Raw genomic sequence first — 26,425 nt, forward strand, 5'->3', positions numbered from 1 at the left:
AGCAAACGGCTAGAAAGTAAGGGGTCTATTTATCAAGCAGTGAAAAGTGTGGATAAGTGAACCAGTGGAGAAGTTGCCTATAGCAACCAATGAGCTTTGAAGTAGCAATTAACAAGTACAGTCTATAAAACAATAGCCGATTGGTTGTTATGGGCAACGTCTCCACTTGTCCACACTTTTCACTGCTTGATAAATAGACCCCTAAATCCATTATCCTACAAATTTTAACATGGGGAAAAATCTGAACTGCGGTCACTAGGACTGAATAGGCGTCTACCTGGGCAGTTTTTATAGAGGACTAATTGCATTTGGTCCTAAGGAGACTTTCAGTGGACTCCCCATCAGACGGCCTGACACTGGTAATGGAGACCCCAAGGCTGCCCTCTTATGCACTTGATGACATAGGAGAACAGGAATCTCTAATGTCATATCAGTCTCATCTGTACATTGAACCATCAAAAAACAAAGGTTTTACTATCTCAGTCATGCTAAAAAAACAACTATTTCGGAATATTTGGATATGGGAGACTCAACCTGTATATACTAATCATAAGCTAATATTCTTATTACTTACATTTATGTAACATTACCCCAGGTGCTACGTATCTAATGCCTTATTTTTATAACTAAACATTAATGTAGAAATAATCAAGGACCGTGTACACATAAAACTGGCTCAGCCTCCAAATGTATCCAGACCAGGAATAACCCCTCAGAGGAATCATGATGCTCATATCTGAGATCAGGTTTCCAGTTTCCTCTGTGTTTCCAGAGTGGTATGGAGATCAACTTATGTGCTGGGTGTGACAGTGGGTCACTTACAGTATGTGCTGTGTATGACAGTGGGTCACTTATGTGCTGTGTATGACAGTGGGTCACTTATGTGCTGTGTATGACAGTGGGTCACTTATGTGCTGTGTGTGACAGTGGGTCACTTATGTGCTGTGTGTGACAGTGGGTCACTTATGTGCTGTGTGTGACAGTGGGTCACTTATGTGAGGTGTGTGACAGTGGGTCACTTATGTGAGGTGTGTGACAGTGGGACACTTACAGTATGTGCTGTGTATGACAGTGGGTCACTTATGTGCTGTGTATGACAGTGGGTCACTTATGTGCTGTGTATGACAGTGGGTCACTTATGTGCTGTGTGTGACAGTGGGTCACTTATGTGCTGTGTGTGACAGTGGGTCACTTACAGTATGTGCTGTGTATGACAGTGGGTCACTTATGTGCTGTGTATGACAGTGGGTGACTTATGTGAGGTGTGTGACAGTGGGTCACTTATGTGAGGTGTGTGACAGTGGGTCACTTATGTGAGGTGTGTGACAGTGGGTCACTTATGTGAGGTGTGTGACAGTGGGTCACTTACAGTATGTGCTGTGTATGACAGTGGGTCACTTATGTGCTGTGTATGACAGTGGGTCACTTATGTGCTGTGTGTGACAGTGGGCCACTTATGTGCTGTGTATGACCACTTATGTGCTGTGTGTGACAGTGGGTCACTTATGTGCTGTGTGTGACAGTGGGTCACTTATGTGCTGTGTGTGACAGTGGGCCACTTATGTGCTGTGTGTGACAGTGGGCCACTTATGTGCTGTGTGTGACAGTGGGCCACTTATGTGCTGTGTGTGACAGTGGGCCACTTATGTGCTGTGTGTGACAGTGGGCCACTTATGTGCTGTGTGTGACAGTGGGCCACTTATGTGAGGTGTGTGACAGTGGGCCACTTACAGTGCATCCAAAAAGTATTCACAACGCTTCACTTTTTCCACATTTTGTTATGTTACAGCCTTATTCCAAAATGGAATAAATTCACAAAGAAAGAAAGAAATCACATGTACATAAGTATTCACAACCTTTGCGCAATACTTTGTTGATGCACATTTGGCAGCAATTACAGCCTCAAGGTTTTTTTTTTATATGATGCCACAAGCTTGGCGCACCTATCTTTAGGCAGTTTCACCCATTCCTCTTTGCAGCACCTCTCAAGCTCCATCAGGTTGGATGGGAAGCGTCGGTGCACAGCCATTTTCAGATCTCTCCAGAGATGTTCAATTGGATTCAAGTCTGGGCCACTCAAGGACATTCACAGAGTTGTCCTGAAGCCACTCCTTTGATATCTTGGCTGTGTGCTTAGGGTCGTTGTCCTGCTGAAAGATGAACCGTCGCCCCAGTCTGAGGTCAAGAGCGCTCTGGAGCAGGTTTTCATCCAGGATGTCTCTGTACATTGCTGCATTCATCTTTCCCTCTATCCTGACTAGTCTCCCAGTTCCTGCCACTGAAAAACATCCCCACAACATGATGCTGCCACCACCATGCTTTACTGTAGGGATGGTATTGGACTGGTGATGAGCAGTGCCTACTTTCCTCCAAACATAACGCCTGGCATTCAAGCTAGAGTTCTAACACCCAGAAGTCCCTCTGGCATCCTTCTACGCATACAGAATCCTCATCCTATAACTGTCCTGTACATATCACTGATCTATTACTAATCCTCATCCTATAACTGTCCTGTACATATCACTGATCTAGGACTCCTTATCCTATAACTGTCCTGTACATATCACTTATCTATTACTACTCCTCATCCTATAAATGTCCTGTACATATCACTGATCTATTACTACTCCTCATCCTATAACTGTCCTGTACACATGTCTGCTCTATTACTACTCCTCATCCTATAACTGTCCTGTACACATCGCTGATCTATTACTACTCCTCATCCTAGAACTGTCCTGTACACATCGCTGATCTATTACTACTCCTCATCCTATAACTGTCCTGTACACATCGCTGATCTATTACTACACCGTATCCTATAACTGTCCTGTACATATCACTGATCTATTACTACTCCTCATCCTATAACTGTCCTGTACATATCACTGATCTATTACTACTCCTCATCCTATAACTGTCCTGTACATATCACTGATCTATTACTACTCCTCATCCTATAAATGTCCTGTACACATGTCTGCTCTATTACTACTCCTCATCCTATAACTGTCCTGTACACATCGCTGATCTATTACCACACCGTATCCTATAACTGTCCTGTACATATCACTGATCTATTACTACTCCTCATCCTATAACTGTCCTGTACATATCACTGATCTATTACTACTCCTCATCCTATAACTGTCCTGTACATATCACTGATCTATTACTACTCCTCATCCTATAACTGTCCTGTACATATCACTGATCTATTACTACTCCTCATCCTATAACTGTCCTGTACACATCGCTGATCTATTACTACACCGTATCCTATAACTGTCCTGTACATATCACTGATCTATTACTACTCCTCATCCTATAACTGTCCTGTACATATCACTGATCTATTACTACTCCTCATCCTATAACTGTCCTGTACATATCACTGATCTATTACTACTCCTCATCCTATAACTGTCCTGTACATATCACTGATCTATTACTACTCCTCATCCTATAACTGTCCTGTACATATCACTGATCTATTACTAAACCGTATCCTATAACTGTCCTGTACATATCACTGATCTATTACTACTCCTCATCCTATAAATGTCCTGTACATATCACTGATCTATTACTACTCCTCATCCTATAAATGTCCTGTACACATCGCTGATCTAGGATTCCTTGGGCCAGATGTACTAAGCTCTGAAAAGTGATAAAGTGGAGAGTGATAAACCACCAGCCAATCAGCTCCCAACTGTCATTTATCAAACACAGCCTGTAACATGACAGTTAGGAGTTGAGTGGCTGGTTGTTTATCACTCTCCACTGTATCACTTTTCAGAGCTTGGTACATCTGGCCCCTTATCCTATAACTGTTGAATAAATAACAGCGGCTGATGCAGCGTTAAACACGCTCCCTTTTGCTGGGCGTATTTATAACATACATGCACAGCACATGCTCGGGAAATGTGCGCACACAAATACAAGACTGAAGACTTGTGATTGTATCTACGCTTACATGGTTAGGCCATTGTCTAGTACGCACTAGTGATGATGGCTTGTAGTAAGGCCAGGAGCATGAGCTGCAGACGTGCTGCATACAGCTCGGCATATGTGCAGTAATACACTGTTGTTCTCTGTACTTTATCTAGGAACAATGTACGCCCATTTTACTCCCAAATCTTTAACTGCACAATCTGCTCAGCAGTTCACCTTTTATAGCCCACTTGTGGCCTTAAAAACATATTTGAATACTGGAATCCAGGAACTTTTAAGGAGCATTAAAAACACTATCCATTCAGATCCAAATCATTGTCTTCAGTTTCACACTACTGGCCCTGACTCAGCAAGGACCGCAATTGCTTATACGCACACAATCGGCCGATTATTTCGCATAGCGCATGCATCGCAGTGCGAGAACCAGACGCTGCGATCGGAACTGCGATAGCAGTGGCGATGCAAACCCATCGCAGAGTGATTGACAGGAAGTGCCATTTCTGGGTGGTCGGGCGAACACAGGCGTGTCAGTACGTATCAACGGCATTGCATTGGCGTGCATAAATTAGCCACTGCGATACCAGACGCAGCCTGAGGCCTCATAGCGTGCGCTGATGTTAGCAATTCCTGAATGAGGTCTGACCTGCCATAACTGTGCGTATGGGTCCGATGTTACCGATTATTTTGCTATGTTGCCAAAGTATTTGTATGTGAGTAAGGGGAAGTGGGCGTCCTTATGTTAGGCGGCGATCGCAATGCGAATGCAAACATTTACATATCACCGCTGATATTAGCAACTGCGTTGCGCGTGTATAAGCAGAATAGCGATTCTTACTGAATCAGGCCCACTAACTGCTGACAGGTCACATTTTTAAAGCATTGAATAAAATATTCAATCTTTACCTGCATATTGCTTAGCATTACTGCTTCCCAGCACAATTTCAATTCCAGATAAAGGCCATATATGTTTGGTGTTCGTACGTTCTCCTTGTGCCAACATGGATTTCCTCTGGGTACTTTGGTTTACTCCGGCAGTGCAAAAACATACTGGTAGGTCAATTGGCTTCTGACAAAAAAAAAAAAAAAAAATAACCTTAGTGTGTGTCCATGTGATAGAGAACATAGGCCCTCATTCAGAGCCGTACGCTCTGAGCAGAGCGCACGCTCTGAATGAGGGCCGGGCTCCATTTTCATGGGGCGTCCTCCTGGATGCTCGTATAGCTGTGGGTCACCACCCACAGGCTATACGAGCGTGCATTGTGATGGTCGCGATGGTCGAGACCATCGAATTTGCGAGCCGGAGCCTGCGGTTGAGGTTTTCAACCGCAAGCTTCGGAGTGATTTTGGCTCTATCAGAGCCAAAATCACTCCCACTGACATCACTAGTGATGTCAGTGGGCCGGCTTTTGACGGGAGGCGTTCCCGTGGGAACGCCCCCGTCAGGGAGGCACGCCCCCGGCACTCCCACCAAAGGGGGCGTGCTGTCAATCAACATTGACAGCACGCCCCCTTTGATCGGACACAACGAGCGAAGGACTTTCCTTCGCTCGTCGCATCTGGCGCATGCGCACGACGGAGCTCCCTCCGTCGTGCGCATGCTCAGTCCATAACATCGACCCACTTGCGAGCGGACAGCCGCTCGCGAGTGGGTCTGAATCAGGCCCATAGATTTTACCTTCCCCTGGGGCAGGGACTGGAGTGAATGACTGAAGTAGTCTTTGTAAAGTGCGTTGAGTATGTGTGCGCTATATAAAGAACTGATCATAAATATTTTTATATACATTGCTTGGTATAATCTTTAAAAATCTTATAATTCATATACATTTTTAATCATTTCTGGATGTTTTATATAACAATTATATTCAAATTATATATCAGATTGTACTTATAGCCTACATATAAGGTATTTTAAAGTTTTACATGTCCCATATTCGTTTTAAACACATTTTAACCACTATTTAACTAAGGGCCCAATGTTTTAAGAGTAACAGGTTATTGATTTCACATGCACGGAGCATATTTGCTGCAAACACACTGAACAAATTAAATGATGGCTTCCTCACTAATGTATTTATTTATTAGTATATTATCCTCTGAACAGGTTCATTCCATTGGCGCCATCGACCACAATATATATATATATATATATATATATGTCAGAGCATGTTTCCCTTCCCTCTGGGGAGCTCTGTGTATGTAAGATGTGTAGGGGATTTGGACCATTTCCTTGCTCCACGCTTGCCAGGATTTAATTCCAGGATTGTATGTTTGTTTGGAAGATCACAGATGGACTGGTAGAGAATCCATGAGGCTGGTTATATACAGGTAGCATGGTTTGTGTAATGGTTAGCATTACTGCCTCACAACTAGGTGTGGAGTTTGTATGTTTCCCCATGTTTGCATTGGTGTCCTCCCACAATCTAAAAAACACACTGGTAGGTTAATTGGCTACTGATAAAAATAAACCCAAGTGTGTGTATGTGGCTGGGTAAGGGACTGATGTGAATGCCCAAATATTCTGTGTACAGCGCTGCGGAGTATGTGTGTGCTATATAAATAACTGGTAATAAGTGTACTCTACATAGAAATGTACACTTTCTATAACTAACAGTTTATCAATATTACACTATAGATTTTATGATTTTGGTTCTCTCCTTGTCCTATGAAGACTGTGATCCCTGAAATAGGAGGCTCTCTGTGTGTCTCAGATACAATGAATTATTTAGTATGGGTTACTTCTGGCATGGTTTAGGCCCACATACTTCACTATACTGAGCCATCCCGTTCTCATCTCCTTCCCAGCTCTATCACTCCTAGACAAGAAGCAGGAAGGCTGCCAGCTGTATTTTACATACACCTGCAATAGGGACAAGCATAAAAGTGTCTGACATATAAGATATACATTTTACCCCCTATCTCCCATCTGATCCTTTTTTTTCAATGAAATATTGCGCCCAATGTTCATACCGTTCCATACAAAAAGTCTGCACAGTCAGCCCATGCTGGGGTGGATTTCCCAATCTCCTCCTCAGGTCCAATCACATAATTGTAGGGTACTTATTATCCGTGCTGTACTGGAAAAACTAACCAACCTCGACTGCCGGGATAATAATCAGCCAAGCAGGACGCGGTTGGTCACATTACACAGCTGTACCACTGCAGACTGTGAGCGCAGTACTAGATGCCGGAGTGAGGATGCCTTAGCTGTAGGTGAATGGAGGTCGCTATATCCTTTCTTTAAGTTGGTTTATACAGCGCGCCTTATATGAAAGTAAAAGGTCGTATAATTCACAGTAAATGATCTTACCAGTATTGTCACAGTCAGACCATAGTACCATCCTCACGTATCCACCCCCTGCACCTTCTGAACAAGTTCTTTTATTCATTAGGACAGATTTTATTGATCATTTTTCAATAAATAAAAGAATCCCCAGTCATTAAATAACATGGGAAATAAATAAGGACTTATAAATAAGGTACCATAATAGTAATTTATTAGTTAATTAGTATAACTACGCATATAAAATCTGATAAGCAAGCAGGCAGGGGAGCATTAACGGCGAGTGAGGGTACCGTGCAGCGCCCATCGCCAGTTCTCTGCACAGCAGGACTCCCCACACACCTTCTGTGACCGGCGCCAACTTCCCAGAAATATTTGTGAAGATGGCGCATGCGCAAAAGTTATCTAAGGTTCTGTCACAGAGTTTTTACTTCAAACGCGCAGCGCAATCTTTCCAAAGCTATCACTGGAAAGACGGCACCGGACGCAAAAGGACCCGCTTGCCGTAAGAAGTATAAGATATTGTCTGGGTGCGGAGTCCCCTGGACCCATAGGCACACCCTGCACCCACTATAGATACACCAGTGGCGTCACTAGGGGGGTGCGGCACGCACCCGGTGAGACTCTCCAAGGGGATGAACCCAAATAGCAGAGCTGCTATGCTTTTTTGGTGTCACCCCCTCAAACGGCATCAACTAGAAGCTAACAGCGGTGATGGATGACGCACGCATGTGTCATACATTACACACACCCCTGTGTCCTGAGAGGCTGGGAGCTTCCCAGCTGGGCATGCCCCCAGCGCGACAACGGAAATCGGACAACTCACATATAGGCCATGGAAAGGAATTTATTTTATAACCTCGGTGCCTTGAGTCAATAATGCTAATTACTATACTACATGCTGTCCATTAATATATTATATTATTAATATGCACTGTTACCAGATCATCTGGTTCAAGTGTAAAACAAGTGTCATATATACGGTGTGACTGTCATTTCTACTAGTGTACTTGCAGCGCTCATGACGCATAGTATCAGTAACTAGGCTAAGCCACTTATAAAAGTTTAAGAAAAGGTTAAATATATATTTAAATGCTGCCTAAAGCCATTTAGAATTAGAAGACATATTTATTGAGGTATTTATAATTTCTAGCTCTGTATTTATCCAACTAAAGTGGATGTAGTCAGATTATACATAGGGAACTGTTTCACTGCTGATTAAAGAGACCCAGTCAGAAAATCATTGGAAAAACATGCACCAAAATACTATTGGCTAAGATTCTGTATACAGCACCTCTACGACTCATACAGTTCTATTTTTATATGGTCATTTGTTTGTTTGTTTCAAATTGAGTATTATTTTATTGGTTTTCATAAACAAACATATACATACTCATAATAAAATAAAACAAAATAAAAAAATATTTAAACAAGAAAAAAAAACAATCTAAATCATCAAAGAAAAATACAACTGAACAGAAAACAGCACATAAGACAGAAATTTGGTACCATTGAAGTAAAAACAGCACTGAGACATATACAGTATATATAGACGTAGTGTAACCATTTATACAAGAAACTCATACCTGTAGCAGTACTAAACACAGTGTAAATCATCCTTACACCTCCATTTAGGGTAAATGAAGGATCACTAGAAATAAGGGTATGACCACAATATGTCACTATGCCCTAATCATCCATATTATCTGTAGTCAGAATATGAGAATGTCGTCTGATACTTTAGCATGCAAACTAATTTGTTACAAGGAACTGCGCATTAGAAACAGTTGCTAGACGCTCACAATATGAAATAGAAATTTATTATACTAGTTAAAAATGTATAATTCAGGTAAAACAATGCGTCAAGTAACAACATACGGTATAAACATCACATATAAAAATAAATAAAAGAAAAAAAAGTGTAATGAAAGAAGAATGATTTAATGATCACACGCAGTGTCTCGGTATATGCTCCCTTTATAGTTCCCTGTTCGGGTACAATAACTTGTTATTCGTTCCTCCGCACTTCTCAAACGGAGTCAGCGGTCCGAGTGTTCCACGTCACAGATGTTCGATACACCAGCCCTCCGATATGTACAGGCTTATAGGTTTAGAAATGCAGAGGCATATATACAGCCACAGATTGAATTGACCAGGGAGCTGGATTTTACCTTGCGCGAAGTGTTAATGCTGCATAGGCTTTAATAGTGTTCTGTCTTCCCGAATAGAATTAATTGCCGGTAATTGAGTGTAACGGTAGTAGAGACGACAGGGGATTAGTAAACGATGTTCACTCACTGCCTCAGTGTATCCAAGTTAGCCCGACACAGCATACCTGGATTCTAACCACCTCTGCCAAATACGATTACATTCAACCTTACGGGCAAAATATAGGTATCATTCATGGGACATCGTGGCATTTACTAGGGACACCCATTCCCGAAATTCAGGACCCGTGGTAGCCATCCATGTACGTGCTATGCAGACTTTGGCCAGGGAGCACAAATGATATAGTCATTTGTTAATTCACTGTATATCTGTCATGTTACATGTCCAAGCAAACCTTAAACTAGACATATTACTGGATTAATACATTATAGTTCTTAGCTTCGAATGATAAATCTTCTCTCATTTTACTGTACCTGAATCCCTTACAATGACAAACACACCCTTCATGTGATAAAAAAAAGGTTATGTTTATGTTGGATTTCACCGATGCCCCGACCCCGGCGTCTGGGTATCGTTGAATTGCCGCAATCCGTCGCTGATGTACAGGGAACTTTAGGCAGCACAGAAAAGTGCAGACGGCTTCCTTTACTGGCAGATACAAAAATTCACGTGACTAGAAAAGGGGAGGGGGGTTATCATGTACCCCCACTGTCCATACACAGAAAATGAAGACCGGTAAAAAGAAAAACCGCATGGTTCCGCTGACAAAGGCGTGTCACTTGCGATGGGCATCACCTGCACACAATACAGGCAGTCATATTAGGGGCAGCCGATCAATCCTCCAGGAATCAGTGACATCACTGAGGAAAGAGGTAGTCATTATCAGATGAACCAATATTCATAGGAAAGCACCAATTCATAGTGAACCAATCAGATGTATGGTCACGCATACTGCATTCTTACAAAGTGCCTCATGCCTCAATGGTGTCTCAGTGATATTATAAGGTGCATTCTCAGGAACATTGCTCCAGCCCATAAAATGGCTTCCTGCCCTGTGTTTCGGCCACATTGTGCACTTCACAAGATCAGCTGTTCATAAAAGCATCAATGGAGGGAGGTGTGAGGTGTGAGGTAAATCCATTTCTCTGATGGGATTTATTTCATCTTTGCTTGTACAATGGGGACCTGACTTTAGATATCCACATAAACAATACAAGTCTCTGTGTACAGCACACAGAGCAGCTTCCAGTTTATATCTCACTATACAATGGTACTTTCATTTAGCCTCTATTTGAGAGTTACAGTCACACAAAACTCCTGCTGTTGTTTGAGATTGAGTTGGATTCTATTAGTATGTGTGGACAGGTGGTTGTAAGGGGGGATCCGATGCGTTCGCACTATGAATGGGGATTACATGGCTAAGAAGCACCGTCCTGCTGTCTAGATTCTCTACAGCAAATGTACAGTGAGCACTATTGTATGTTAATGTCACCATCATACAAGTAGGCAGATATGCCACCACAGTCAGCAGGAAAGTCCACTAATTAGCTCTTAGGTCTTTGTTTTCACAGTTGATATAACTTTCTCACTTCCCCTATAGAGAAAGAACGAGGCATTGTCTGCTGTGATTACTCTGTAAACTATTGTGTTAGTGTTATGGCTATGCAGCACCTGTTATATCAATGCTTACAGCAAAGAGCTCCCCCTTTGTTCCATAAAGGAACTACACTCCAGTCCACAAAAATAAGAGGCATAGGGGCCTATTTACTAAATTAAATTTGCAAGATATCCCCGAACCAAAATAAATAATAAAAAATGTCTGGGGATATCTGCAAATTTACAGTATCCCCTGAATGTATCTTGGGGACCACCGCAGATATCTGCTGCCATCCGCAGTTTTCACTCGCAAAAGCAGCCTCCACAGGTTTTTATGGGGGATGATTTATTACAGAATTTACCAACATCACCAGATGGCGTTAGGCGCTGTAGCCTATCTATCCCTCCTTGGCACTCTCTACACTACATGCGTGTTCTCTGCAGACCATGTATGCACAGTAGTGCTGATGGAGAAGTGAAGAGATTGCATTAGTGATCCCTTCACATCTACAGCCCCACAGGGACGGGCTCCTTACCTATGGGGGTTTTTTAATATAACTGGGCAATAATTCATTTTTTATTGTAGCAAATAGCGGCAATAAGAAATGATAATTATTGGGTCTAGGACCGGATAATAAATATGCCCTTTAAAGAAGGCCAGTCACCAGGTTCTCTATTGCACACATTTAAAATTATAAAGGCCAATTCATTTGTTTGCAGCTATTTACTTTGGGCGCCTGTCGGAGCAATTCAATTGTTGCTGCATTAGGACACGAATTGCCACGGGGGCACACATTTCTACTCGCTGCCTCCCAAGGTGGCAAGCAGAAATGTGCTATAAGTCGGCAGTTTGGGCGACAACATAGGAGTTTGCAGTAAAGCAGTACTTTAGACGGGTTTAGTTGCTTTGCCTGGCTAAACCCAGGTTGCCGAGAGGGGGGGGGAGGCGGGTACTAATTACCCGGGCCCGGGTTTGCTGGAGGGGCCCGGGTCGCTGCCCCCCTCCTCCCTGTCAGCTGAGCAGCAAAGGGAGACTTCTTGCTGCTGCTTGTGAGGTCCCTCCTGGATTTGCGCTGGGCTGAAGGGCTCACGGCGTCCCCCTCCCCAGCGCGTGACGCTACGCAACTATATTTTTTCTGGTCTATTTTCTTAAGGAGGCGTGGTCCGGTGTTTCTGGGCACGCACACGCACCACTCGCGCCCAATGGGGGGTACAAAGGGATTGGTCTGATGGGCGTCCATTACATTTGGGCGCCTAAAAAAAAATTGAATCGTCCCCATTATGTATTTGTGTGCGTATTGCCTAGTACAATGGTTCCCTACCTGGGCACCGTGACACCCTGGGGTGCCACAGAGTACTTGAAGGGGTGCCACGGGTTGGTGGTCAATGTGACAGAAAAAACACTGCTGGTTGCTGCCAATCATAAAATACGTGGACAAACAAAAGCACAGCCCTGTCCACCACCATACAGCTGAACCTAATGGTGCGTACACACGGTCAGATTTAACAGGACGAAAAGAACAATAACGATATCGATATATTGTTATCGATCATATCGTCCTGTTTTTGGGCCCTTCCAACCCCCAAACGATGGTCGATGCTTGGGCACGCATGGTCGATATCAACCATCACCCGTGCATGCCGGCCAACCGGGTCGATATCGACCAGGTTAGCCTGGTTACTATAGGAACTTTCGATCACGGAGCGTTACAGTTGTTTGGGGGTTGGTGTATGTGCTGGATGTTCGATATCGATCATCCAGCACATGAAGGACAATCAGACAACGATATCTGATCGCTGTCTGATCACTCCGTGTGTACGGTGCTTAAGGATGACAGGTAAGTACAATTTACATGTAATATAATCAATTTTGCTGAAATTCTCAATAAGAAACTTTTGGCCTAGGGGCAGGGGCGGATTGGCCATAGACCTCAGCAAGAGTTTTCCCAGTGGGACGGACTGTTTTGGGGACAATGAAAACAGTTTATTTTTCTGGGTTTTTGTTTTTTAAATATGTGACCTGACCCACCCAATGGGAGTCAGCCCATGCGTAATGCGTATTAATGGTTGAAAACGACATGAGTTGTTAATGGTGGTTGACCCCTCCCCAGGGACCAGCCACTAATGGCTGTGCTTCTCAGATCAGCCCACCCCTTCCTGATCCACTACTCACCCTCACTTGGCTCCTCGCTGGTGGCGTCACGTGCTGGAAAGTAGGGATGTGAGGTGTGCGAGTGCCTCAAAGCCGGCCACAGACGACTCCCTGTCTGTCTATTCTGTGAATGCAGTATTGGCGGCTGCTGCTGACCCCCTTGGTCACTGCAGCAGAGGTCATCCGTTACTCCTCCTCCCCCGCCTGCAGACCCCCGGAGGCCACTTTCTCATTCATCATTGGGCACTCACTGCTCAGGGGGCACCTACACTGGATTTAGGCCGCTGTACACTCACTGCTGAGGGCATGGGCGGATAAGCCATAGCTTCATCAGTAATTCCCAGTGTACTGCTTTGTGTTTTTGTTTTGTATATAGTGTATAAAATATTTTTACGCTGCCCAATGGTGTAACTCCCATGTGTGCAGTCATTCAAATAGCCTGCATAACACAGACTGCACTTACTGCCTGATTCAGACCCACTCGCGAGCGGCTGTCCACTCGCAAGTGGGTCGATGGTCTGCACTGCGCATGCGCACGACGGAGGGAGCTCCGTCGTGCGCATGCGCGAGACGCGACGAGCGAAGGACTTTCCTTCGCTCGTTGTGTCTGATCAAAAGGGGCGTGCTGTCGATGTTGATTGACAGCACGCCCCCTTTGGCGTGCGTGCCGGGGGCGTGCCTCCCAGACGGGGGCGTTCCCAAGGGAACGCCTACTGTCAGAAGCCGGCCCCACTGACATCACTAGTGATGTCAGTGGGAGTGATTTTGGCTCTGATAGAGCCAAAATCACTGCGGGCCTTGCTGTTGAGAAACTCAACCGCAGGCTTCGGCACGCAGTGGCGATGGTCGCGATGGACAAGACCATCGCGACCATCATCCTGCACGCTCGTATATGCTGTGGGTGGTGACCCACAGCTATACGAGCGTCCAGGAGGACGCTCCATAATTATGGAGGTGGGCCCTGATTCAGAGCGAGCGCTCTGGTCAGAGCGTCCGGCTCTGAATCAGGGCCTTAGTGTGTATTTGGTAAATGTACAAACTGAGAGAAAAAGAAACACTTTTTTGTTTTTTTTAAGTTACTTGGTAAATGTCTCTGCCGCCTCTGGGCACAACAACTGAAGTTCCACCACTTGTCCTGCCCTCTTTGAAGAATAAGCTACCTAAAAAGCCTTGCTTCTACTAACCATGGCTGACAGGCGGGGCTGCATTAAGGGCTACATGGGCCTGGGGCTGTAAATGTTCAATGGCCTAAATTGAAAAGGGGAGGACCTGTGACCAGTGCTGTGTGGGTATGGCCAGAGCCATGTGGGCATGTACACCCCCCCACACTCTCAGCCCCACTGTCTACCTAAATACATTACAAAATAGAAAAATTGCAGAATTTTGTGGGGAAAAAAAGAGAAATTCCATTTATATAGTTATGATTTATGGCTGACTATTTGATGCAGCTGGTCACCATCATGCTACTATGGTGATGGCCCAGAGGAGTCTTGAGAGGAGGGGGCCCGTGTGCATTCCCCATCCGGGGCCCCCTCCTCTCTCACCGGCTGCTGGCCACGTCACTGCAGCAGTAAACGCTGGGCTCTATAGTGTGCCCAGAGACTACTTAGCATGCTCTGGTCACAGAGAAAATGGCCCGGCCGCCATTTTCCGGGCGATTTCCCATTTTTCATGTGTTTTGTCCAGCGCTACAGCCTGAAGCGGGACTTCGGGAGGGTAAGTATTAAAACATATGGGTGCAGGGTGTGCGGTGTGGGCCCTGTGATGGGCCTATTTTTATGTGGAGGCCTGGTGCTGTAGCTCCATCCACCCCATTGTTAATCTGGCCCTGCTGACAGCAGGAGAACAGCCCCAAGTCCAGCAGCTGGGAAACTCCCTCAAAGAGAGCAAAGTCCTGTTACTTTGTTACAACCAGCTAGAGCAGTGGTTCCCAAACTGTGCGCCGTGGCACCCTGGGGTGCCTCGGGACACTTGCAGGGGTGCCTCAGGTTGATGGTCCATCACTAAATCTAATTATTTATGGTCAGTGTAATGTAAATATGTGGACAAAGAGCAGCGCAAACCTGTCCACCACCATATTACTGAGCCTAAGGATGACAGGTCAGGACAATTTACTTCACTTTACTACATTTTTTCTGAATTTCTCAATAACGATCTTTTGGCTTAGGGGTGCCATGAAAACAATGCTGATACTCTAGGACGCCATGATTCAAAAAAGTTTGGGAACCATTGGGCTAGAGGATTCACCCGAGGAGTAACAGAGTGGGTCTCAGCCAACAAGACCTCCCGTCCTCAACATTTAATTGACTCCTCCTCTCTCATAAATGGGGTGAAGGAAATATTACTTAAACATCCAAACACACAGTGTCCATATGAAGATCTCATCAAACTAACAGAAACACACACTATTTAGATTGCCAGCAATCAAAATACAATTGTGATCAAACCAACTCAGGGACACCTAATTTGGCATTCTCGTACTCTAGTCTGCAGAATACTAACTTTAACTAGCGTTAAGTTATGAGATAACATGCCTCTATGTAAAAACAAAGCAAAATACTGGCTAATTTTACCAAACTATAGGAAACAATTACTTAAAATACTGATGTAGACTAAAACCGCATACACACGTAAAGATTTTCTATCCAACCACCCAACTAGTTGATTGGTTGGAATGATAACCTGGTAACGTATGAAAGCAAATGACAATCAGCAATTTTCTCCCAAACGCCGGAAAATGGACAAAAACTGTTGTTTGAACAAATTGTTTAGATCAAACATTTAATAAACTTGTCTGATGACCATTTTCATCTGTTTTCTGGCATTTAGGAGCAAATTGCTGATCATCAGTTACTCCCATATGTTACCAGATTTTCATTCCAACCAATCAACTAGTTGGATGGTTGGACAGAAAATCTTTACGTGTGTATGCAGCTTAAAATAACTATGCGCACCTAACAGCAGGGCGGATTAGTCGTAGGATTCACTGGTAGCTGTATGTAATTTGTTTTGTGCAATATGTAACAGGAATTGGGCAACAAGGGTCACTCAAAGCGTAGGGTATGGAGGACCAGCAGCCAGGATCAAATATCTGTCTACTTAGCTGACATGCAGAACTGAATGAATGATGATTAGCATATAATGAGCATTATAAAAAAAAATATACAGTTTAAAAATGACATAGTTTCTCTAAACCTAAATGTTTATGATATAACATTATATATAAGAGGGCTATGGTTCACTAATAAATCAGTCAGTGAGAGATGGAGGCAAAGACAGCTGAGCCAGTGACAGCAGATGCAGACTTGCCGACTTGTAGCTCACTCCTTCCGGGAGGGAGCTGTCGGCCATCCTCAGCAGGGGGGCGTGACCCATCAGAAGGGGCCGTGACCCGGACTATGACTAGTCAATGGGGGCGGGGCATGGGCATGACAACGCGATCGCGTCATCACGGCCCCTCCCCCTCTTCACAATGCCAAGATAAATGGCAGTGTGAAGAAGGGGGCGGGGCCATGATGACGCGAATCACGTCATCGGGCCCCCCGCTGACGGGGATAATACTGTATTTGCAGGGGGAGCGGCGGCGAGCCAGATGGATCGCCGGGGACCGGGAGACCTGCCTACCTTTCCGGGGGGCCGGGAGCGGCACCCGATTATCGGGAGGCTCCCGGCCAAATCGGGAGGGTAGGTAAGTATGAGCAGATGCCCTGCAGCAGCACTCAGCGCCGGCCTAGACCCCATAGCAGCCCCATTCTCTGCACCTACTGTACGAGATCTGCTGCAAAATTGGACAGGTGCGTAGGCATATACTGGGTGTGGAATCTACGTCCAGGTCTCCAGTAGGATTGTGTCAACAGTCTGGTCTGGAGTTGGGTCCTCAGAGGATCTTATGTCATGCAATTTCATATCAGATGAATAATTTGCTTTATCCATAGATAAAATGGAGGGAGGTGTCTGAAGGGGTAAGGGTGACAGACCAAAATTTGTTATAAAGTCCTTACCTGAAAAAGTTATTCAGATTCTTTTTCTGAAGATGCTGCTGTTCAAGACCTTATTGGAAGATGTAATCCAAAGTTCATATCAGTAGTCGTTATCCAAAGTCGCCTAAATAAAGCAGGAACTACTCAGAGTATCTATGTAGGACAAATGTCACCACAAAATGGCTGCCAGTAGCTGGACATCCTTTATATAGGGCTGTGACCTGCACTGTGACATCACAATGCATGCAGGCAGCAGCTAGAGATGGCTGTAACTTGGATCAGCTCTGGGCCCAAATGACCCGCAGCAGCACTCTGGTGAGAATAGAAAAGTTGGGGCTCAGGAGATGGCAGTGTAACTCAGTGCAGGGAGAGGGTCGGGCCCCAGAGACGGCCTGGGCCCTGTAGCATCCGCACTCTCCGCACCTTCAATAGCTAAGCCCTTGACTGGGATGCTGTTTGTGCTGCATGGCTGGCACAAAGATGCTGTCTGTATTGTATGGCTGTCAAGTTGGCTGTTTGCTAGCACCATGTTTGTTTTGGGGCACCTACAGATTAAATTTGAATGAGGTAATTCTCAGAATTTTTTCCAGGGCCACTTTAAGTTCCCAATCTCCTTTCAAGGGGTGCCGTGAAAAATATGCTGATACTCTAGGGCGCCGTGAATCAAGAAAGTTTGGGAACCACGTATCTTTGTGCCTTTTGTGACAAAATGGTCATCATACCAGATAATAATCCTATTGTAATAGATAGAATCAATATTGGGTATGTTTGCAAATGAACAAACCACGGTGACGCTAGAATTTGCCCAATTCAATTCAGCTTTATTTGACCAAGTATACATAAATATAATATGAGATATGGTAAGAACTTACCCTTGTTATCTCTATTTCTACAAAGTCCATAGGGTTCCACAGGATACCTTGGGGTATAGGTGTGACGTCAGTCACAGGGCACCAAAGAGTTAAGCTTTCAGCCTCCCAGGATGCACTAGGTCCCCCTCCTATACCCCGCCCCCGGGCCAAGGCACCTCAGTTAGTTATCAAACCATAGGCCGGAGGAGGAGAAGGAAGAGAGAGAACAAAGATCTGGACACATACAAGAATCACATTCTCACCAGAGGGAGACGGAAAACCGGTGACCAGAGCAAAGCCCATCTGCAGCACAGGTGCGACAGGGCGGGAGTCCTGTGGAACCCTATGGACTTTGTAGAAATAGAGATAACAAGGGTAAGTTCTTACCATATCTCATATTTTCTACTTCAGGGTCCATAGGGTATCCACAGGATACCTTGGGGATGTCCCAAAGCAGTATCCTTTAAGGGTGGGGACGCTCCTGTGCAGAAAGGAGAATCCGCCGCCCGAAGGAAGCATCCTGAGAGGCGAAGGTGTCAAACCTGTAATACCTCACGAAGGTATGGACAGAAGACCACGTAGCAGCCTTGCAGATCTGAACTGCCGAGGCACCACGTCGAGCTGCCCACGAAGGACCCACAGACCTAGTGGAATGAGCCTTCAGAGAAGGAGGGACCGGTAGGCCTTCATGAAGATAAGCTTCAGAAATAGCCATACGGATCCAGGCTGCCAAAGTTTGCTTTGAAGCAGGCCAACCCTTTTTACGGAAGCCAAAGAGGACAAACAAAGCGTCCGACTTCCTAAACGAAGAAGTGCGGTCAACATAAGTCCTTAAGGCCCGCACAACATCCAAAGAGGCCTCACCCACGGAAAGACCCGGTGAGTTAAAGGCCGGAACAACTATTTCCTCGTTAACATGAAACTGGGAAACAACTTTGGGAAGAAACTCGGGCCGAGTGCGGAGCACTGCCCTGTTCCCATAAAAAACCAAGAAAGGGGGTCTACAAGAAAGAGCCCCTAACTCAGAAACACGTCTGGCCGAAGCAATGGCCAGAAGGAAAACAGTCTTAGCTGTTAGCCATTTAAGATCCACTGAGCCCAGTGGTTCAAACGGCGGTCCTTGGAGAGCCCTCAGGACCACAGCCAAATCCCAAGGCGCCACAGGTGGAACAAAGGGCGGCTGAATGCGGAGAACACCCTGCATAAAGGTGCGCACATCCGGGATTGTAGCAATCCTACGGTGAAACCAGACAGATAGGGCCGAAATCTGTACCTTCAAAGAAGCAAGGCGAAGCCCATGATCTAGTCCCGCTTGCAGGAAGGCGAGAATCCGAGACAGACGAAACTCCCGCGGTGCATAACCTCTCGGTCGACACCACTGGAAGAACGTATGCCACACGCGATGGTATATCCTCGCGGAAGACGGTTTCCGAGCTCGTAACATGGTACGCACCACAGAGCTGGAAAACCCCCGGGACCTCAGCATGGCCGTCTCAACAGCCACGCCGTCAAAGACAGCCGAGTCAGGTCCGGGTGAAGGCAAGGACCCTGAGACAGAAGGTCCGGTCGTAGCGGCAACCGCAGAGGACTGTCCACAGACAGACCCTGAAGGTCTGAGAACCAGTGCCGTCTGGGCCACGCGGGAGCTATCAACAGGAGCGTCCCTCCTTCCTGTTTGAATTTCCGGATTACCCGTGGAAGAAGGGAGACCGGAGGGAACAGGTATGCGAACCGGAACGTCCACCGGACGGACAGAGCATCCACCAGAGACGCCCCTTCGTCTCTTGTGCGAGACCCGTACACCGGCAACTTGTTGTTGTGCCGGGACGCCATGAGGTCGATTTCTGGAAGACCCCACCTGTCCACCAGTAGTTGAAAAACGTCCGGGTGCAGGGACCATTCCCCCGGATGAACGTCCTGGCGACTTAGAAAGTCCGCCTCCCAATTTAGCACTCCCGGGATGAAGACCGCTGATATGGCCGGAAGATTGCGCTCCGCCCAAACCAGTAACCTCATCGCCGAGTGTAAGGACACCCGGCGGCTGTGCAGGCAACTGCGCACCCTTGACTGTAAAGCAGAGATCTTGTCCTCCGTCACGAAGATCCTTTGCTGTCCTGAGTCCAATAAGGCTCCAAGATGCAGAATCCTCCGAGACGGGATTAGAGTGGACTTCTGCCAGTTGATTAGCCAGCCGTGCCGTTGCAGCAGTGCAATGGTCAGGTCCAAGTGGCGTAACAGGAGCTCTGGAGATCCTGCCACCAATAACAGGTCGTCCAAATATGGCAACATGCGGACTCCCTGCAGCCGCAGAGAAGCCGCCATGACCGCCATCACCTTGGTGAAAACACGTGGTGCTGTTGCCAGGCCAAAAGTTAACGCCCGAAACTGGAAGTGGTCGCTGCGGATTGCAAACCTGAGGAACTGTTGATGGCGCAAAAGAATAGGGACATGCAGGTAAGCGTCCTGTATGTCCAATGACACCAAGTAGTCCCCAGGTTCCAGCGCCAGAATGATGGACCGTAGGGTCTCCATCCGAAACTTCGGGACCCGCAAAGACTTGTTGAGTGCTTTGAGGTTGAGAATCGGACGATATGACCCATTGGGTTTCTGTACCAAAAATAGATTTGAATAGAAACCCTGGCCCCTCTGGGAGAATGGAACAGCCACTATAACTCCAGCCTGGAGCATAGTGTGCAATACCTTCCGCAGCTCCGTAGCCTTGTTCCGGTCTGATGGGAGACCCGTGGTGAAGAAGCGAGCCGGGGGTCTGTGCCGGAAGGAGAGGGCGTATCCGTGGGAAACCACCTCCAGAACCCAAGTGTCTGTCGTAGTGGTCGACCAACACTGGGCGAACTGTAGCAGGCGGCCTCCCACCCTGGGATCCCCCAAAGGGAGGCCCGGACCGTCAGGCCGCAGGCTTGTCATCTGGCTTGGGGGCCGGACGTCTGGTACTCCATGCCTGCTTCCGGGGCTTGACCGATTTCTTAGGGCCAGCCTGTCGAGGAAACGACTGTGGTTTGGGCCTGCCCTGGGCCCTAGATGACCGAAAGGACGATGGTCCCGAACCAGAAGGAGCAGCGGCCGACGGGAGACAAGCAGATTTGGCTGCCGCCAGCGTGGCCACAATCTTATCCAGATCCGGACCGAAGAGAACTTCTCCGGTAAACGGCAACGCTTCCAGACCTTTCTTGGAATCTGCGTCCGCCTTCCAGGATCGCAGCCACAAGGTGCGACGAGCAGCTACCGCTGCTGAAGAAATTCTAGACACCAGAGTACTAATGTCTAGAGCCGCCTCGTTGATGTAGGTGGCCGAATCACGGAGATTGCCAATCAACTCCGCCTGTTCGGCCGGACAGTCGGATTCAAAAGAAGCCTCTAATGAATCCGCCCAGCGCTCCATCGCTCTGGCAACCCATGGACATGGATGGCATCGGCAATGTGGCACTACGGACAAGACGGGTCACGTGAGAATCCACCTGTGGAGGGGATTCCCACTTAGCAAAATAATTATCCGCGAACGGATAAGCCACCGCCAGGCGTCTCTGCGGCTGGTATCTTTTGCCAGGTTGTTTCCACGCCTCCTCTAAATGGTCCACCAACTGACCCGAAAGAGGAAAGACTGTGGCATCGCCCTTCACATCTTTGAAAAAGGCATACTTAGATTTAGCCGCTGGGGGAACTTCGTCCTCAATCACCAAGGCTGTGCGGACCGCCCGAATAAGTCCAGGAATATATACTTTGGACTTAGCATCAGCGTCCTTAGTATGGAGAGGTTCCTGATCGTAAGGATCCAGAATCTCCCCATCATCAGACGTCCCTTCGTCATCCTCATAAGGAGCGGACAGAGACGCCACCGGCCTTTTATGAGGCCGCATCACAGACTCCCCTTGCAACACATCCGACAAGTGCTGTACAGAACTCGTCAGGGAGTTAACCCACGCTGGCTCCTGAGAACCCGGGAGCGGGGAAATAGGGAGACTGTGGGGTACCACCAATTGTCGTGGGAACCCCTGCATGGGTGACGACACCACAGACTGCTGGGACAAACCCATCGGAGTAAACGCGGGCTGCGGAGCTAACTGGCCCACTAAAGCTGTTAACGCCTGAGCGAAACAAGCCCAGGGCGGCTCCTGTACCGGTGCTGTAACCGTAATAGGCCGCGCCATGGACAAACACTGCCGGCAAAGGCCCTCCGCGCTACCCTCCCCCTCCGCTAACGGTACTTTGCACGTGGTACACTGTAGCCGGAGGGGAAAATCACTTTCAGACATGATGGCACCACGTATGTGACCTCTATCACCAATTAAGTATTAAACAGGCGAGAGACCACCCTGCAGCACCGCACCGCAAGGGCTTTAGCAGAAGAACAGGGACAGTAATAAAGCTGACAGTTTAGAGAAGAAAAGTTACAGGCAGCGCTAGCACAGTCACATACAATGCAGAGAAATAACAATTCCTGCACTAACAGCGCTGATTACTCAACTACACAGACACAGGGCCTGGTAGGACACAGCGCTGCATACACAGACCTGAGCCACAGCGGAGGAGAGGTATGCGGGGGGACCCAGACCACGATGCTTCCGTCCAGCGCTTCCAGCAGCGTTCACCATGCGTTCTGGAGAAGATGGCCGCCGAGGAGCAGAGAGGAGGCTGGCCTGGGGGAGGAGCGCTGCCACAGGACCAGTCGGCAGCATGCAGAGAGGGCTGTGTGCAGCGGGGGAGGCGCCGGCTGTGAGACAGGGAAGGCGCGCTCCCCTGGCATGCATTTAACCCCTGGGACGCCGCAGCGCTACCGCTCTGCTGCGGTCCGCTGTCCCAGGGGGTAGTGGAAGCGCAGGTTGGTCGCCTGGCTCCACGCTGCAGCCAGTCCCCAGGGAGCCCCCTGCCTGGGGACTTAGGACCATGTCGGGGACCCACCGCGGGACCCCGCTGCTTACCTCTGTCCCCCTTGAATCCGGCCATGGTCCGGAGCATCTGGGGTCACCGCTAGCTGTGACCCCAGACGCCCACCAGCATCCCCGGATCAGTACCGGCGTTCTGGTACCGGCGGGGTGTAGGGAAGACAGCATGGACGTCAGGACTGACTGTCCATGCTGTTCATCCAGATGTGCAGCCACAGCTGCATGAAGAAAAAGCTTCAGGGGCTCTTCTAGCCCCCACTCCAAAAGGTGCACCCGACTCCGGCCGGGCACCAAACTAAACTGAGGTGCCTTGGCCCGGGGGCGGGGTATAGGAGGGGGACCTAGTGCATCCTGGGAGGCTGAAAGCTTAACTCTTTGGTGCCCTGCGACTGACGTCACACCTATACCCCAAGGTATCCTGTGGATACCCTATGGACCCTGAAGTAGAAACAAGGATATTTATGTATAATTGGACAAATAAAGCTGAATTGAATTGGGCAAATTAGGGTGAGATCCAGCGTTTCCATAGTCAAATCAAAAGGTGGGATAAATTCTAGCGTCACCGTGGCTTGGATCACTGTTACACTATTTTAAAGGACACTTATCGTTCCATTCTTCGTGCTGCTCTTGGTAGCCCATTTATTAATGGAGGCAAAGTGCATCCCGCCCCAGAACTGTAATAATCATTGTGGTACGCACGTTAAGCTGTGTTTTTTTTTTGTTTTGTTTTTAATGTATATTTTAGTACACATCTTCAAACTTCCATGGAGAGAGCTTCCACCCACCGATATAAGGAGTATGTTTTATGTATTTAGTTATTTGTGTACTTTAGGGGTCTGATTCTGAGTTGGGAGCAAAGCAAAGAAAAGGGCCGAATTCAATTCAGTGCGATGTTGAATAGCCGCGAGAGGGATCTCCTGCAGCTATTTAATTCTACGAGCTGTTAGCATCGTCGGGAATGGGTTAAGTCTGAGAATGCCGGTTATCGCGACTTAACCTGGGTGTTAAAGCGCGGTAACCGGCATTCTCTGACTGAAGTGCCAGGCGCGCGACTGTTAGCTGAACAAGGTTACTCACTTTTTTTTTTTTTGCTCTCAAAAGGAGAATAAGCCCCTTTATGTTCTATTACAATCAAAAATGATTTGTTGGGTGTATTTATCACAATATACAGATGGGATACGGTTTATTGCTTCTTTAATTGTGAAGCTCTCATTTCTCTTAGTACATCTTTGTCTGTGATAACCGTTTACTGAAACAGCATTGCTGCAATTACTTCATTTCTTCCATTGGAACTCCCCCAAACCAGGTGCCTTTCCTTGTAGTTTACGGTTTGGCTGCCCTTGGGCGAGTCTAATGTGGTAGGCTATGTCCACAAAGGATAATCTCTGAGATTAGTGGGGCAGATTCAATTAGCTGTGGGACTTACCTGAGGGTTTAGCTCCTGGGTAGTGCCCGGTGCTATTGAGGTATTTCCTGCGGTGAGCCATAGCTGCCCAGTTAAGTGCCACTATGGCGCTATGCAGTTACAGCCCGTAACTAGCCCCGGAAGGACTAGTTAATGCGGATTTCTGTAGCAAAAATCTCCTTTAAATGCACCCTCAGGGCTAGTCGCGGGCTTACCGTGTGCAGTGATTGAATAGCTCTGGGCACTTAACCTGGGAGGTAATTGAATCTGCCCCAGTATGTAAGATACAGTGCACACTTAGCATACATTAACGCTGCATCTGCAATAATAATGCTACATGTCAACAGGACAGAAGGAGAGCTCACACAGTTCTTTCTGGATAATCTTTATAGATCTCTAATCCTGCCACCTCAAGCTAAATATTAAATGAATACGCAATTTTCTTACTCACAATTCAGCCAAAATCCACTCATTCCAGGGGGTAAATTTACTAAAGTGAGAGTTTTTAGAAGTGAGTTTTAAAAATGATGTTGCCAATAGCAACCAATCAGATTCTACTTAACATTTAACTAGCACCTTCTAGAAAATAATAGCTAGAATCTGATTGGTTGCTATTGGCAACATCACTTTTAAAACTCACTTCTAAAAACTCTCACTTTAGTAAATTTACCCCCAGGTCTCAACCACTAGAATGTACTCTCACAATTGTGCACAACACTTCCTATCCTTTCCTTCCTCTGGTGAATTTATATGGTCTCCCTCCTAAGTCCATGATTTATGTCTGCCCTGTTATATCCACTGTCTGACACTGCGGACTGTTACACATAGACAATAAGAATTGAGTGGAATCACTTCAACAAATTCATAATTTATATTGAGCATTACATACTAATCACAATGGTTTTAATCAGTGGTTCCCAAACTCATTCCTCAATTCACAGTCCAGGTTTTAAGGATATCCATGCTTAAGCCCAGGTGACTTAATTAGTACCTCAGTCAATTTGATAACACCATCTGTGCACAAACATGAATATCCTTAAAACCTGGATTGTTAGGGGGCCTTGAGGGCAGAGTTTGGGAAACTCTGGTCTAAATAACATTTACATCACTTCTTCAACAAGAACATGGGGCCTGATTCAGGCCCGCTCGCAAGTGCTATGCGCACGCGAGCAGGTCGATGTTAGGCCACTGCGCATGCGCACGCCAGAGCCGACTCCGACGTGCGCAAGACCCGGCTAGCAACGGGCGCTCTCGTCGCTCCGGGTCTCACACCAAGAGGGGGCGGCTGTCGACAGCTCACACTGTTTTGGAGGCGTGGCGGGAGGGTGGCTTCACAAACGGAGGCGTTCCCATGCGAATGCCTGCCGTTTGTGGGCGGCCCCTCTGACATCACCAGTGATGTCAGTGGGAGAGCTTCCGGCTCTATTAGAGCCAGAAGCTCTCTGGGGCTTGCGGCCACGAGACTCTACCACAAGGGTCTCGTCGCAAGCCCGATGGTCGTGATGGTCTTGACCATCACGACCACCATCCTGGCCGCTCGCAATAGCTGTGGGTGGTTACCAAAAACACATAAAACGCCCTGATTCAGAGCGAGCGCTATTTCAGAGCGTCCGGCTCTGAAACAGGGCAATGGTCTGTTATATGCTATTTAATCTGTGGTCTCATTAAATAGCGTAAGACATCTGAGGCGTTTCTCTGGTTTGTTAAAACTCCCAAAATGTTATAAGTGTCTGTTTTACATAGAAATCACAGTGTTTAGGGCTTAGTAGTACAGCTGGAGGGCAGTCATAGGTGTCACTACTGTGTTTAGTCAGTGTACACAGTGACCGCTAATTTACTATCAATAGGAATAAGGATAATTGGAGGAGAACACACAGTAATTGGAGGACAAAACACAGTAAGGCTCCATTACTAACATTGCAGTTAGGTGCAAAATTTACAAAGAACTACAGCAACGGAGCAGCAATTAGACTGTATCTGTCAGTGCAAGTAATAAGACTATGAAAGCAAGTTTCACTATTCACCTAGACCTGAAAGACTTTACAACTTTTCACTTCATATCTCCCAAATGTCCTGATTTGGAGGGACAGTCCTGATTCTAGGATTCTGTAACAGTTGGGAGATAATATGAGATATG

At 46.8% G+C, this 26,425-nt stretch overlaps 1 long non-coding RNA gene across 1 annotated transcript in view; it reads right to left on the reverse strand.

The window, feature by feature from the left end:
• Window positions 1-26,425, reverse strand: part of LOC148509380 (uncharacterized) — a 246,375-nt gene that overhangs the window by 212,364 nt on the left and 7,586 nt on the right. The window contains exon 2 of the long non-coding RNA XR_015869458.1: window positions 4,858-5,020. This is a non-coding gene — a long non-coding RNA (uncharacterized LOC148509380). The remainder of the gene's footprint in view (window positions 1-4,857; window positions 5,021-26,425) is intronic.

The sequence above is a fragment of the Taudactylus pleione genome, unplaced genomic scaffold (genome assembly GCF_031769625.1).
Source record: "Taudactylus pleione unplaced genomic scaffold, aTauple2 ptg000329l, whole genome shotgun sequence".
In the NCBI taxonomy this organism is placed as follows: Eukaryota; Metazoa; Chordata; class Amphibia; order Anura; family Myobatrachidae; genus Taudactylus; species Taudactylus pleione.